Raw genomic sequence first — 13876 nt, 5'->3', positions numbered from 1 at the left:
TCTACCCAGCTGCCTCGCGCCTTCACCTCTCCGCTGTTGTCAGCTCCCAGGAGTCGCCAGCTGCGGCCACCCGAGTTATAGTTGTACCCGCAAAGCCTAGGCTGCGGGCTCCCAGGGAGCATGCGTAACCCCCGCGCGGGGGAGAGGGGGCGCTTTCCGAGGTGCTGAACTTCCTCCTCCGGGAGGAGGAAGCTGTGGGTAGGGGGCAGAGCCCACTAGCTGATTCCCCTTTTCCACTTCAAAGTTTCAGGACATGGTTGTAACCCTTTATTATCCTCTGTTGCTGGAGAAAGAGTCGGCTTTGATTTGCGATCCCTTTTTCTTTCTTATTCCCAAACATAACTACAGGTATTAGAAATTTTTTTCTTTCTTCCTTACTCCCACTTTATCTTTGAAATGATCCCATGTGATGAAAGATGGTTCTAAAAATTCACGATCTCTTGCCCATTTTTGTTTTTAAAAGCAATGAGCAACCTCTTCATGCCCAGACCCTAAGTCAGATGATGGGCTTTAACCGGATAGACAAACACAAGCTACGCTTCTCCTTCTTTAATTATCTAACCACTTTACTTGGTGCCTGTGACTGTCAGGATTTTCAAAGCGTCCTCATATAGCAAAACTCTGGGTTCAAGTGTTGCCCTCTGCCTTTGGTATATTCTGAGAACTGAACCTAAGCCGAGAATATATCATTGGTGAGCTGACTTCACAGACACTAGATATCACCTGTCCAGCCCTCAGCCCAAAGCTCTTCCACAAATTGTTTACCCACATGCACTCTCTTTACCTTGATTTAGTTGGAATAGAGGATTCCATAAGGCTGTTTTTGGACCACCAGCCGCTTCCTTTCACTACTATTATAATCAGAACTCTTTAACAGGTGTTTTTTAGACCAAAGGAAGTAAATGCTAAGGAATCTTCTAAGCTATTTTGGACAAGGGGAACCAGTGTAAACCATTTGAATTACTTCTCAAGTTGTAGTTTATTTAAATGCCAGTTCAACTGCTCTAGTGTAAATTGCACTTTTTACGGTGGACTTGAGAAATTTGAAATGTTTTCCTCACTGTCCCCAACGAAACTGAAACAAAAGTATCTTAAGCATGGCTGTTCTCTCTCCTGCGAAGCCCACAACTTTACTTACAGAAATCGAGAGGATATGACTTTCAAGAAGAGGAGATGGTAAAATACTTAGTTAAAAAAAGAAATGTGGTACCCAAAACATATGAAGGGAAACCGAAACAATCTGGATTCCAAAGCCGCAACCCAGTTCCAAGCACAGAACACTCTTCACTAGAGACTCTGGACTTCTCCACTTGCCTGCTAGAGGGCGTCAGGGCTTTAGTAAAGAACAAACCAAAACCAAACCACCTTTGAACTGTTCTAATCCGGAGAAGCTCAACCCTGCTCTGATTATTGCTCCCAAACCACAGGTTGCCTCTGTGGACACCTCTTATCTCTGTTTTAGTAGTCTCACCTTCAAGCTCACTTTTCACTTCGTGTTTTACAGTTCTTTCTCCATCAAATTTTTCTCTCTCCGTTCTTTAAAAAAAAAGTAAAAAAAAAAAAATTTCAAGGTGCTGTTGAAAAACAAAGAAGACTAGGGCATACCCTGACAGCACTTTGCCTTGGTTTTCACATTTGTATATGGAAGGAATTATAGTTTTCAAATATTCTGAGGATAGGTACTAAGCAGATGACATCAGAGTCAGGTGGGCACCTTGCTAAAAATATAAATTGCAATTCTCCCCCCAGTCCCACACTGGCCCAGAGATTCTGATTCTCAGTGGATTTGGAAAAGGGCCAAAGACTCTACATTTTAAAAGCATTCTTCCAGATGATATTAATTTTTTCCCAAGTTTGGGAACATCTGGACTTTTATTTCTTTTCTAACATTCCATGTAAAAAATATTAAGTCTCCCAAAGTAATTAATGTCCAGTGATGGTTTATCACACACTAGGATTGGAAGCAAAGGAAAAGAAGGAGGTCTTGGCAAGTTTCCCTAAAATCGCATTTGGGCCCAACAATGACATTTTCTTCACTGTGGGACTGGGATGGCCATGTGCTCTTGAGGTACGCCAGGCCTTGAATACTAGCCCACACAACTCAGATTGAGCCCTCAGGAGAGGCTGTTCCCAAGGGCTACTCTCCGAGAATGCTGCCAGATGCTTCTGAGCCTAGAATGTTCTTCATTTCCAAATCTGCTCTCTGCAAATGAACCAGAGATCATGTTCAGGAATTTATAGTATCACTTAACTAAGCCTTTGTTATGGAAGCAAAAATCCCCTTTCAAATATGAAATGAACTTTTCCAATATGAACTAAAGATATTTTGGACCATTTATCTTAAAAGCATGGGCCATGCTTTTCTCAAACATCATCTAAAAAATTCAAGGAGAGAAACATATCAGTTGTGGTCAAATATCACTTAGGTATAAAAGATCATATCCAAATAATGTAGTATATAACCAACAGGTAAGTAAAGGCCAGGGTGTGAGTTTGGGGGAGCCTGTTATCATATGGATTGTTTGTTCTGGGTAGACTGTAGTAAGACAGAACTTGAGCTGGATCTAAATGAGGTGACAGGACATTACAGGATTCAGGTTAGAGAGGAGATATACAATCTTGATTCTGGGATTCTACAAAGCCAGGTGGGTTTTCAGAAAAAAGAATCTATTCTTTTAAGATTCTTTTGGAATATGTGCAGATACCCTTCACTGTGCATTACTTCTTTTCAGTCTGCAGATATCACAGATTTTTATTTTACCATAATTATGAATTGAGTTCCTAATAGGCACAAAGCAATGTGTTAGGTGTTTGGATATATAGCAACAAAAACAACAATGGCACAATATGAATGATAATAATAGAAACAATGATAACCACTTATATTTCACATTTATTTGGACACTATTATTTTCCTAGAGTTGCTGTAACAAATTACAACAAAACAGGTGGTTTGAAACAACAGAAATTTATTATCTCAAAATCCTAGAGATTAGAAGTCAGAAATCAAGGTGTTGGCAGAGTGGGTTCCTTGGAGACTCTGAGGGAAAAAACATCCCATGCCTCTCTCCCAACTTCTGGTGGGTCTATGTTGATTTCTTGGTTTGTAAGTGCATCACTGTCATCTCTGTCTTTGTCTTCAGATGGCATTCTTCTTTCTGTGTATATCTTTGTATCTCTGTTTTCTCTCTATAAGGACACTAGTCATTGAATTAGGGTCCACTTTAATCCGTAGGACCTCATTCTAACTAATTACATCTGCAAAGAATGTACATTTACATTTCCAAACAAGGTCACACTCACAGGTACCAGGGACTAAGACTTGAACATATCTTTTTAGGAGATAAAATTTTACCAATTACAGGCAACAACCACGTGCACTGTGCAAAGGATTTTATCTGAATTTTCTCACCTAATACTGAAAAACAGTGAGGTTGATACTACTATCATCACAGATCTGATTTTCAGCCTTTAATGCCCAGAACTCCAAAGCTGCATATCCAACTGCTACTTGGCACTTCTACATGGTTGCTAATTCCCTTCAGATTACTCAATCTTAGTCTAAGGCATTACTGTTCATATAACTGTTTGAACCAAAACCCCAAGAGTAGTTCTTTATCTCTCATTTTTCCTTACACCAATTTAACTCAATCTAGAAGGTCTTGTTAGCATGTTCTCAAGAGCAAAAACAAAAACAAACCCCCCAAATTCCTGAATCTATCTACTTCTTTCTATTTTTCCATTTCTCCTTGTGTTAGTTATCTCTTGCCGAATACTAATTTATGTTAAAACTTTACGGCTTAAAACAACAAATATCATCCCATCGTTTGTGTAGGTCAGGAATCCAGGTGCAGCATAGGGTCATTGGCTCAAGGTCTATCATAGGATTGCAGGCAAGCTATCAGCTGGGGCTGTGGGTTTATTTAATAGATTTAGTGGTAGGGAGGGGGATTCATTCAGAAGGGTGTTGGCAGACCTTGATCTTTCACTCTGTGGGATTCTCCACAGGGCTGCTTCACAATATGGCATCTGGTTTCCAGCAGGGTGAGTGATGAGAGTGAGAGAGAGAGAGAGAGAGAGGAATTGGCATGAAAGCTATAGTGTTTTTATGATCTAGTAAAAGTGATACTCCCACCACCTCTTCCCTGTTCTATTTTTTGGAGGCCAATCAATAAGTCTAGGGGCACCTGGATGGCTCAACCAGTTAAGCATCTGCCTTCAGCTCAGGTCATGATCCCAGAGTCCTGGGATCAAGCCCAGTGTCAGGCTCCCTGCTGAGTGGGGAGCCTGCTTCTCTCTTTCCCACTCCCCCCACTTGTGCTCTCTCTCTCTCTCTGTCAAATAAGTAAATAAAATCTTTAAAAAATAAGTCCAGTCCACACTCAAGGAGGGGGGAATTATACAGGCATATGATTACTAGGAGGCAGACATCATTGGGATCATCTTGAAACCTGACATAGGGCAGGTTGTCACAATACCCAGCAGGAAACAGGAGTTGAAGTCCTACAGCTCCGCAGTGCTGGAACAATAAAGACTGAAATTCAAGCTTAGTAAAGTGGAGGGGAGTAAGTAAACAGTCTAGGCTTTCAGGCCAAACCCCAAAAGAGGAACATCCTAAAGGTAAGTTCTACACTCTATTCTTAACATCCTGAAAATACACACTTTCTTCAAATACACATAAAACATTCACCAAGCTAGGCCACTTGCTGGGCCAAAATCAAGATTCAACACATTTCAACGGGTTGAAATCATACAGAACATGTATTTTGAGCACAGTGGAATTAAACTAGATATCAACAAAAGAATGATAACTGTAAGTCTTTGAATGTTTCAAAATTAAGCCACACATTTTAAACAACCCTGATTAAAGAACTAAAATACAAAACGTTATAAAACAAATTATAGAATATTTTAAAGTAAATCATAATAAAACATGGCATCAGATTTTGAGATGCAATCAAAACAGTGCTTAGAGGGAAATTTATAGCTGTAAGTGCATATTTTTGAAAAGAAAAGAGGTTGGGGTGCCTGGGTGGCTCAGTCGTTAAGCGTCTGCTTTTGGCTCACTCAGGTCATGGTCCCAGGGTCCTGGGATCGAGCCCCACATCAGGCTCCCTGCTCAGCGGAGAGCCTGCTTCTCCCTCTACCACTCCTCCTGCTGTGTTCCCTCGCTCGCTGTCTCTTTCTCTGCCAAATAAATAAATAAAATCTTAAAAAAAAAAAAAGAAAAGAGGTTAAACATCAATGATCTAAGCTTCCAACTCAAAATCCTAGAGAAAGACAAACACTTTAATTCCAAAGAAAGAAGCAGCATGGGTATATTAAAGATAAGAGCAGAACATTTGGACAGCCCCTGCGATGTCAGGGATTAACCTTCTAGTTGCTGACTCAGAGAGAGTGGGTGGAGGAACTGTCAAGAGAAGACCAGAGCGGCCAAGGTGGGGTTACTCGGGGGGCTTTCAGCATATCCATAAAGGAGAATATTTATTTCTAAGGGCAAAGAGAGAAATGAATAGTCTAATACTAAAACCAGAATCTGTTTCCCCAGAGTTCCCCAGAGGCTACCTGGGAGTTAGGAGAGGAAGTCAACTCTTTAATGGAGAGGTGTGTCCATGGGTCTCAAAGCAGGTCGTTCCCAGAACATTCGCCACTAAGTCTCCCAGCCACCCACCCTCGGATCAAATATTTGTTTATCATTTTTATCTTTGAGGGAAATGCAGCAATAAATAAAACATAGTCCTTGTATCTATAGTTTATAATCAAGGGGAAAATCAAGATAAGGAATCATGAGATTCATTAACTTCACACAGTGAAATTCAGCTTGGCTGCCTGCTTTCTAATTCACCACTTGACAACATCAGTTCTTTCTACGAGTCTTTCACAGATTTTTCTTTGCCTTACATACTAGTCCATGTATTCAAAAAACATATCCTGTGTGCCCAGTTTTCTCACATTGGGTTTCAAAGACTCCATCAGTCTATCCATACACGTTATCAGTCCTCTCACCTTCAAAAGAGGAATCACAACATCTTAATCGGATCACAGCCACCACTACTGCAGGAAGTGGTGACTGAATCAATACAGCCTTTTGCTCTTGGAGGCCTCTCAGGAGACTGGGGGCAGGTTTAATAGGACAGCAAACAATCAACTAATAGTTGAGTCAGTGTTATCTGCAACACTCAGAGGGGCTGTGAAGCAACAGAACAGGCCTTCTTGTTGCCAAGGAGGTCATCCTGGTGGGCACCATTTGGACAGTGTGGCCAAGGTAGAGAAAGGTGTTCGAAGAGGCATCTAGCCCTCGGCTAGCTGTCCCCTGGGCCTCATGAAAGGGTCTCTGAAAGCACAGAGTCTGGCTTTCTGTGCTCTGAAGACCAAAGGGCTGCAAATACTCATCTCGTGGCTGTAGAGATAACCTACATCTCTGTCTGGCAGAGTGGACAAGCTATGTTGAAACTCTACAAAACCATACAGAGAAGTTTTATCTTTATCCAGGCTTAACTTCAAAGTGAATTTGTTGTGATTTTCATGTGTATTTTTTAAAGTCACTTCATCCTTAGGAGAAACATATACTGTCCATTGAAATGAGATTGTTGGAGAACTTAGGGGCCTTGCTTCCTAAGTTACAAGGAAATATCTTTAACAGGAATTAGTAGTATGTATGCGTCTGCCTGATTTTAGGCTAGGTGTTGCTGACCAAGTTTTTGCTCCATTGGTTTTCCAACGACCAACAGATAAACTAGTGACAAGGTGAATGAATGGGCCCACAGTGGTAGATCCCTACAATAGAACACTGTGCAGAAATAAAAAGGAGCAGTGCACTAGGACACAAAATATCCAAATAATGATGCTGAGTAAAAGAAGGCAGGCAGAAGTTAGTTTATACTGTATGAGTCCCTTTATGTGAAATTCAAGAAATTGCTAATGAATGTCCAGTGACAACAGGAGTGACTACCTGTGGTTGTGGGGTCATACAAGTAGGGACAGGAGGAGGGGACTGCAAAGGAGCAGGAAGAAATTTCTGGTTTGATCCACGCACACTAGCACGCACACACCACATGTGCACATACACATATATATGTCAAAATTTACTGTGGCGATGGTTTCGCAGGTGTGTATGTATACACTTGCAAACACATAAAATTGTATACTTTAAACATACGCGGTTTATTGCATATCAATTGTGCCTCAATAACACAAAAAGGGGGGTACTCTTATGGTATATCTTTATTGCTACCTGAACTGATCTCATTAACTCATTCCGAAGTTCCTTGGGGGCATAGCTGATCTGCTCTCAATGACCACAGGAGGCTAACAGAAAGCAGTGATGAACATCAGGGGGGTGACCCCCTGGGACGAGGGCAGGAGCTCTCCTCTGAGGAGGAGAATGCCAGCCCAGGCTACTCATGGGCTCTTGTTGACCTCAGTGGGTTAAAAGAATATTAAAAGTGGGATAAACTAGGGTTGTGAACCTTCCTTGGCACTTTCATACCTTCCTGACACTGCTTTCCATGAAAGAATTTATGATTGGTCAGATTCCAAGGACGTTGATCGAGCTACATTTATTAGTAGGTGGAGTTATTGTTTCTTAACCAAACGAACTCAATCTTTCTCTTCCATTTTTTTCCTTCTGGGCAGCAGAGTATGTAAAGCCTGGACTTTTCTCCTGTTCTTATTCCAGTTTGTGCTAGTGAATAACTCCTCCTTGAAATGCTTTCCACTTGATTTTGAAGATACCACACTCACCATTCATTCTCTTCTTATTTTGTTGGCCACTCCTCAGTCTCCTGTGCTGATTTCTCTTTATTTCCCGGGACTCTAAATATTGGCGCTCTCCCAGGGTCTTAGCCTATTTGGGCTGATATAATAAAGATGTCAAAGACTGGGTTGCTTATAAACAACAGAAATTCATTCCTCACAATTCTGGAGGCTGAGAAGTCCCAGATCAAGGCCCTGGCAGAGTCAGGGCCTGGTGAGAGCCTGCTTCCTGGTTCACAGACGGCCAACTTCTTGCTGCGTCTTCACATGGTAGAAAGGGTGAGGGAGCTCTCTGGGCTCTCTTTTATAAGGGCACTAATCCCATTCATGAGGCCTCCACTCTTATGACCTAATCACCTCCCAAAGACCCCACCTTCCTATGCCATCACACTGGGGTTTAGGATTTTAACATATGAATTTTGTTTATGTGTAGCGATGGGGACAGGGGGACAGATATTTAGTCTATTGCACCCAGAGTACAAGCCTCATGTCTTTTTTCTTCTCTGCTACATGCATACAATAGGTATTCTCATTCCATTTCAAGACTACTAATATCATCCAAATACCTATGATGACTTCCCAACCTGAACCTCTCTCTGAACTCCAGACTTGTATATCCAGTGATCTACTTGACATTTCCTTTCAGATATCTAAGAGACATCTTAACATGTCTCAAACTAAACTTTTGATTTTCCCCACTCCCACCATTTCTATTCTACCTTCCGTTTTCCCCATCTCAATTATGGGCAACTCTGAACCTTGAAATCCATCCTGAGTTCTTTTTTCTCACACATCCAATTGATTAGAAAGTCTTGTTTTTTTACCTTCAAAATAAATCTGACCAATTTTCACCATGTCTTCTGCTGTAATGTAATCCATCATTATCTTGTACCTGAGTTAATTCAGTGGCCTCCTAACTGCTCTTTATGCTCCTCCTTTTCCCTCTACAGCAGCCCAAGAGACCTTATAAATCCTAAGTCAATTCTTGTCACTCCTGTACTCAACCTCCCCACCCCCAATGGCTCTTAAAGTGCTCAGGGTCAAATCCAAAGTCTTCCTTGTGGTATCTAAGTGCCTTCATGACCTTCCCTTCTCCTGTCTATCACCACTCTGCCCTTGTTCACACACTATAGTCACAACAAACACTTTGCTTCCTCTTGAGCTCTCTAAGCATATTCCTACTTATTCCCAATTGATGGTCTTTCCTATTACTGTCTCCCTGGCCTGGAATGCTCTTCTCCTAGATACCTATTTCATCCAGATTCTTAATGCCTTCCCTTAAAATCATCTTAGGGGAGGCCATTCTTGACCCTCTTATATAAAACAGGAACCCACCCATCTCGATCACTTCCAGTCCTCCTTAGTCTGTTCATTGTTCTCCACTGTTCTTACCACTGTCTTACATATTATATCTTTACTTGTTTATTCTCGTTCCCCCTGGCTCAAGCAAACATGAGGAAAGAGTCTCTGATTATTTCATTTGTTGCTCTATTCCCAATGCCTGGACACAGAAGGCAGTCAATAAATATTTGTTGAATGAAGATATGAAGTATTCTCTTTTTGCTAAGGCAGTCGTGCTCAAGCTTTCCCTAATACATTCCATTCCTAATTTCCTCCTCTCCTTGGGAACAATGGGCACACTATTCTTTAGTTCATACTTAATCTTTAAGGCAGAATGACAGAGAGGGACTGGTGCCCACATGGCTCAGGACTAACACAGGACCAATCTGATAATGATGGCATCTGTAGGTGCCAGCATGGCTGCTCAGAGACCACCAGGCATGGGCACTCAGTTGGCTACCAACTTCTCATTATTGGGCTTCTCTAATTTCCAATTCTATAGTATCTCCACCAAATGTCAAGTTATTTTAAAGAATAAGAACATACTGTCACATTTTGTGTTTTTTATTTAGAAACAATCTCAAACTCACATAGAAGTTGGAAGTAAAGTTAGAGACAACATTTTGTGTTCTGAATCATTTGAGAGTAAATTGTCAACTAGATGCCCCTTCACCTCCAAATACTTTCATGTGTATCTCTAACAAAAAAGGACAGTCTTCTACACAGCCACAACCCTCAGAATCAGGACATTAAGTGATACAATACTAACATCCCATTCTCTGTCTCCTAATTGTTCCAACAATGTCTTTTGTAACAGAAGGATCTTCAGAATCATGTGTTGCTGTTCGTCGCCATATCTCTTTGGTCTCCTTCAATCTGGAACAGTTTTTCAGCTTTCCTTTGACTTTCTTGGCATTTTGAAGATTAAAAAAAAAAACAAAAAACCACAGTTATTTTGTAGAATGTCCCTTGATTTCAGTTGTCTGATGTTTTCTCATGATTAGATTCAGGCTATGTATCTTGGGCAGATATTTTACAGAGTGATGGTGTTCTTACTGGAGCCTGTCAGGTAGCACGCGGTTTTGATTGTCCACACTACTGATTTTGTTTTCTTTGCTTACTTGATTAGGGGGATATTTGCTATGCTTGTCTATGCTGAAGTACTCTTTTTGCTTTTCTTTTTTTTTTTTTTTAAAGATTTTATTTATTTATTTGAGAGAGAGAATGAGATAGAGGGAGAGCATGAGAGGGGGGAGGGTCAGAAGGAGAAGCAGACTCCCTGCTGAGCAGGGAGCCTGATGCGGGACTCGATCCTGGGACTCCAGGATCATGACCTGAGCCGAAGGCAGTCGCTTAACCAACTGAGCCACCCAGGCGCCCTCTTTTTGCTTTTCTATTTAATAAACATTTGGGAGGAGATGCTTTAAAATGATATAAAGTTCCCATTCCTCATCAATCTCTCTATTCGTTTATCTATTTGTATCAGTATGGATTCATGGGTTCTTATCTTAAGACTAATAATTTATTACTATTATATATTTTTGCTTAAATTTTCCTAGACTTGGCCAGTGGGGGGCCTTTCATGTTAAACCCTCTCTCCTTTCGACAAGCTCTCATCTTTCTTCGAGGTTTTTGTTTTGTTTTGTTTTGTTTGTTTGTTTATTTTAGCAATAAAATGTTTCAGTTTTATCTTCTATCTCCCAAGCCCTAGTTCTGAAGTCAGTCATTTCTCTAAGGAGTCCTGGTTCCTTTTAGAGGAGAATGGTATTTAGAATCCAAGATCTGGGCGTCAGATGTGCTCACTGCTGCTGGGGAGTCGTTGCTCCAACACCCTCAAGTGAACAGGCCTAGACAATATATGTATGTACACACACATATACATAATACTTATGCTTATTTATATCTTTACTTCTTTTTTTTTTTAAAGATTTTATTTATTTATTTGACAGAGAGAGACACAGCAAGAGAGGGAACACAAGCAGGGGGAGTGGGAGAGGGAGAAGCAGGCTCCCCGCAGAGCGGGGAGCCCGATGTGGGACTCGATCCCAGGACCCTGGGATCATGACCCGAGCCGAAGGCAGTCGCTCAACCGACTGAACCACCCAGGCGCCCTATATCTTTACTTCTATATGCGCCTATACAATCATCAACAACTTTGGATTCATACCAGTTACCTTAGTTATAATCCAACATAGAGTTTATTCTACTTTCCTCTTTTTTTTTACATTGGTAATTGTCTTCACTGGTAGTGAGAAACTTGACTCCCATTATACTTGCTACGTTTACTCATCTGATCAGTATGTATGCAACCAATCTCCAATTACCACCATCAGTTGCCACCATCACCCCACCCCTCCTTACCCTGTCATTATTTCAACACCCTGCTGGGACAGTTCTTCTCAGATGGATGCCCTCCTCACTCTGCTCAGTCTCTGATACCATGCATTGGGCAGCGGTCCTACATGGATGACAATTAAAATGGCTGAGGTTCTGACACCTTTCAATAGGCTCCTTCCTGCCCCCCCCCATATAACTTGGGCTCTCTCTGGCAGACCTCCCATGTGAATCTCCCCCTACCAACCCAGTAAAATCTTGTTGTATTTCATTTTGATTAGGCTTAAGGTGCATTAAGAAACAAACTGAAGTTAGTTTCAATTTACTGCAATAATTTGATCTATGTGCTACACATTTTTTTCTGAAATATGCTGTTTTCTTCCAGCCAATAGTATGTTTCATTAATCAGGGATCCATAGCCTTTTCAGCCATGGCTTTCAAAGGGGCATTACCATGACACTGTTTATTTAATTAAATTGATTAATTACAACATCAGAAGACTGTTCCAAAATAGAATCCACTTGATCCAAGGCCAGGTAACTACAAAATCTGCAAGGCATAGATTCCAGGATCTTCAGATTGAGCCAGGTAGGCAAACTCTCTGCGGGCTGAGTGTGCAGAGTGGGCAGCGCTGATGATTGATCCACTTACACACTGAATACACTTGGGTGGAAGAATAAAAGTGAACTGACACTTCTGAGGGTTACAAATACTTACTTCCATCTTCTTTTAAGACTGCAGAGAGGTTTAAAAGAAAATAGTACAGAACTACCCTACAATCTGGCAACTGTACTACTAGGTATTTACCCAAAGAATACAAAAATGTTAATTCAAAGGGATACATGCATGCAATATTTATAGCAGCATTATTTATAATAGCCAAATTTTGGAAACAGCCGAAGTGTCCGACGACTGATGAATGGATAAAGAAGATGTGGTACACATATACAATAGAATATTACTCAGCCATCAAAAAGAATAAAATCTTGACATTTGCAATTACATGGATGGAGCTACAGAATATTATGCTAAGGAAAATAAGTCAGTCAGAGAAAGACAAATACTATATGATTTCACTCATATGTGTAATTTAAGAAACAGAACAAATGAGCAAAGGGGAAAAAAGAGAGAGAAAGAGAGGCAAACCAAGAAACAGACTCTTTCTTAACTATAGAGAACAAACTGATGGTTACCAGAGGGGAAGTGGGTCGGGGGATGGGTGATAGGTGATGGGGGTTAAGGAGGGCACTTGCTGTGATGAGCACCAGGTGTTGTATGGAAGTGTTGAATCACTGTATTGTACACCTGAAACAATATTACACTGTATGTTAACTAACTGGAATTTAAATAAAAATGTAAAAGAAAAGAAAAGAAAATAGTACATGTGACAACAATATTTAAATGTATGATTTTTGAAGAAAGGGTGGTTTGGGTTTGTTTTTGTTTGCAGTCAGTTTATCTTGCCTTTCCAGTGTTAATGACAGCTCTGAGAAATGCACTGGACTCCCTGTCCTTGAATTTTAGCTATCCCTTGGGCTTCTATAGGCTTAGTTGGAAAGTATGAGCTTTTTGAAAGCCTTCTTTGCTCATGAAAACAGAGGGAGCTCTTGGTGAGGCAATTTATATCTTTTGTCACAATTTGTATTTTTGCACAGAAAACACTTCACCATAGGAAACTAAACCACCACCCGAGATGCTACAATGATGTCTGTATATCAGTGTTCTTAGCCCTTCCACTCTCTGTAAATGAGGGCATGACACAGGGGCCTTAAGTAAGACAGACATGTGTTTGATTCTGTTTAGTGGCTTGGCTAAATCTTTTCCTTCTTCTGACCCTCACTACTTCATCCGGTTTCCCACTTCATAGTGATGTGGTCCTAGGCAAGTTGTATAATCTTTCAGTGTTTCCCCACCTATCAACCAAGGATAATAATAGTACTTACCTAATAGGTTTTTGTGAAGATTAAATAAGGTAATGCAGATACAGTGTTCAGCACAGTGCCCCGTACATAATCAGTGTATAATAAATTTTTCTCTTCTTAGCTATTATTCTTGTATTTTACATGTTTTTATAGTCTTTCTTCAGTGGTAGTATATTTTCATCAGCCACCTCAGGGATGTTTTGGAGACTCTGCAGTGATTCACAGCTCTGCTCTCTACAGTGGACATATCAGGAAAGGTAGTTGGCTTTTTTTTTTTTTTTTAATCACTGCCAACCTTTGTCACCAAGAACATTTGTTACCTTTTCCCAAAGAGCAGAGGAAAAGTTGAGTAAGATGAACTCTTCCCTCTACCCCGAGGAAATACCAAGCTTTGGAGGCATTTTGTAAATTTTGGAAAAAGTAGGAAGAACTTGGTGTTAGAATAGTAGCAGGATGCGTATTTGTGCTGAGTCATGTTGAAAACTTGCTGAACTTGGAGACATGAATTGATAGTTGCACCAGTA

Source organism: Mirounga leonina, unplaced genomic scaffold, assembly GCF_011800145.1.
Source record: "Mirounga leonina isolate KUSES-001 unplaced genomic scaffold, KU_Mleo_1.0 Mir_97, whole genome shotgun sequence".
NCBI classification, from domain to species: Eukaryota; Metazoa; Chordata; class Mammalia; order Carnivora; family Phocidae; genus Mirounga; species Mirounga leonina.
The sequence above is the reverse complement of the archived record's forward strand: the minus strand, read 5'-3'. Positions refer to the sequence as shown.